At 49.2% G+C, this 2,606-nt stretch overlaps 1 long non-coding RNA gene across 1 annotated transcript; it reads right to left on the bottom strand.

The window, feature by feature from the left end:
- Nucleotides 1-418: 418 nt before the first annotated feature.
- On the bottom strand, nt 419-2,146 carry LOC138112890 (uncharacterized). Its single transcript, XR_011151898.1, has 3 exons — nt 2,066-2,146; nt 1,110-1,155; nt 419-585 (listed from the first exon to the last, which is right to left on the bottom strand). It is a non-coding gene; the product is annotated as an uncharacterized lncRNA (long non-coding RNA).
- Between the last annotated feature and the right edge of the window lie 460 nt (nt 2,147-2,606).

The raw sequence follows: 2,606 nt of genomic DNA, 5'->3' as shown, positions 1-2,606 counted from the left end.
TACTTCAAGTTATGTGAAAATTCATTGAAAAATAATTTCCCACCCACAGAAAAATAGATTGTCAAAATCTGGGGTTTCTGCTTTGCCAGGGAATCCAAGGAATTTGATGGCTTTGTTTGGAGACCGAGTGAGGAAATGGGAGCATTTCCCACAGAAACGGGCAGGGAGCAGGTGACACTTTGGACAGGACAAGTTTGGGGATTCCTAATGAATCATGGAATCCTTAAGGCTGGGAAAGATCTCATCAAGTCCAACCATCCCAGCAGTGCCAAGGCCACCCCTGCCCCATGTCCCCAAGTGCCACATCCACACAGCTTTGAAACCCCTCCAGGGATGGGGACTCACCCCTGCCCTGGGCAGCTGTGCCAGGGCTTAACCACACTTCCAGGGAAAAATTCTTCCCAATATCCAACCTGAACCTCCCGTGGAGAATCTTGACCGAATCCTTCCTCAAAATGAACAGAACCTTGGACTTGGTGATGGTTTGGAGCAATGTGGAGAGGAAAGGTGACGAGTCCTTGCTCTCACTAAGGGATCATGGCTTTGTCCTTTCCCGAAGGATGCCAGGGTAAGAAGGACATGGAACTGTTGGAGCAAGTCCAGAGGAGGCCACGAGGTTAATAAGAGAACTGGAGGACCATCCTCATGGAGATAGACTGGGAAAGTTGGGAATATTCAGCCTGGAGAGGAGGAGGTTGTGTGGAGCCCTCCCAGCACCTTCCAGGGTCTGAAGGGATCACAGGGAACTGGAGAGGGACCCTGCAGCAGGAACTGATGGGACAAGGAGCAGTGGGTGGTACAAAGTGAAAGAGGGGAGATTTAGATGGGATATTGGGAAGGAATTGTTCCCTGGGAGGGTGGGCAGGCCCTGGCACAGGGTGCCCAGAGCAGCTGGGGCTGCCCCTGGATCCCTGGCAGTGCCCAAGGCCAGGCTGGACACTGGGGCTTGGAGCAGCCTGGGACAGTGGGAGGTGTCCCTGCCATGGCAGGGGTGGCACTGGGTGGGATTTGGTGTCCCTTCCCACCCAAACCAGTCCATGATTCCATGATGGTGGAAGGTGAAGGAGAACCACAAACACCCTGAGCTACTTCACAAAATGACCAACAACCGTGCCAAGGGTCCTGCAGGCAGAAGATCCAAGTTCAGACAATTCCCTGCAAGACAAAGCAGAAAAACCCTACAAGTGTTCTCATTTCACATCTCCCATGGTCACACCACAACTACCAGGACACAAAAGCCCTTTTTGTCCTCCAGATGCAGAGTTCTGCTGATCTGGAACCATTCAAGTTCAGCTCAAACAAAAAAAAAATCAATGTAAGTTCAGCTCTTCCCTCTCAGCACAGGAGGGTGGGAGAGAATTCCTGTTGGGTTGATGTGATTTGAGTTGATCACTCTGTGCCTACTTACCTTAAACAACCAGCTGTGATGCTGCTTTATTTTTCAGAGCTTCAATGAAGAAAGTGCTGCAATTTTGTAAATTATAGCCCCACCATTGATAGCTCCATTTTCAACGTGCTTATCTTATCTCTCGCTTAAATCAAATCAAACACTTCCCTTTGCAGCAAACCCTGCAAAAACCTGACAGGACAAAATGCAGAGGGAAATCTGAGATACGATTTAACCTGATTGCAAAAGGCACTTGCCAACAGAGGATACAAGGCTACGAGGGGTTTGTTGCAGCCCTCCCCAAGGAGTTAGCACAGAACTCCATCAGTTCAGCAATCAGGGAGGCAGATTTCCACACCCATCATTTCCCTACATTTGGATATATGACCAAATGGTTGGGGTGGGAAGGGACCCCAAAGCCCATCCAGTGCCACCCCTGCCATGGCAGGGACACCTCCCACTGTCCCAGGCTGCTCCCAGCCCCAATGTCCAGCTGGCCTTGGACATATAACATAATGTCATGCTCTGAAATATGATTTTAGATCCTCCAATTAACTCCCCAAAGAATTTCCCAGTGAGTGGGAAGTGCACCAGGCACCTGACCAGCCTGTTCCTCTCCTTAAAACGCTGCCTGGTCACAGACTTGTATCTAAAATAAATGTTGGATTTTATGCTCACCTTCCCATTAACTGCTGCGAGCACCTTAACTCAGATGAATGCCTGTTTATCCATTTTAATGAGATATTAAAGTGTGTTTTGTGGCTACATCCCAAACATCAGTGGCATATTAACTTACATTAGCTTTAACAACTACAAGAAACCCAACCCACCGTGGGCACATGGGCAATTATTCTGCAATAATCCAGAAACTACATTACCCACTAATTGCTCTGACAGGTGCCTAATTGCTTCTCTAAATAGGGGGTGAGGCTTTACCCCCGGGTTTTCTCCATTGTTTTCCTTGACCACCTTTGCTTCAGGCACTGAAAATATGAAGCAGCAAGAACCATTTTCTGTTCTGCTGGGGGCTTTTTCCCAAATCCATGTGCTCCTTCCCCCAGCCCTGTCCTGTGTGTCCCCCAGCTCAGTGCCTCTCACCGCGGGACAACCTCCTCCAGCTGAGATCCAAAGGCTTTTCCAAGTTTGATCCTGAGGCATCCATTGTCAAATTCCAGGAGGTTTTTAAGGAAATGGGGGCTGGGAAGGGGACTTGGATGTG

This window comes from Aphelocoma coerulescens, chromosome 6 (genome assembly GCF_041296385.1).
Source record: "Aphelocoma coerulescens isolate FSJ_1873_10779 chromosome 6, UR_Acoe_1.0, whole genome shotgun sequence".
In the NCBI taxonomy this organism is placed as follows: Eukaryota; Metazoa; Chordata; class Aves; order Passeriformes; family Corvidae; genus Aphelocoma; species Aphelocoma coerulescens.
This window is presented reverse-complemented; position numbering and strand designations above follow the sequence as displayed.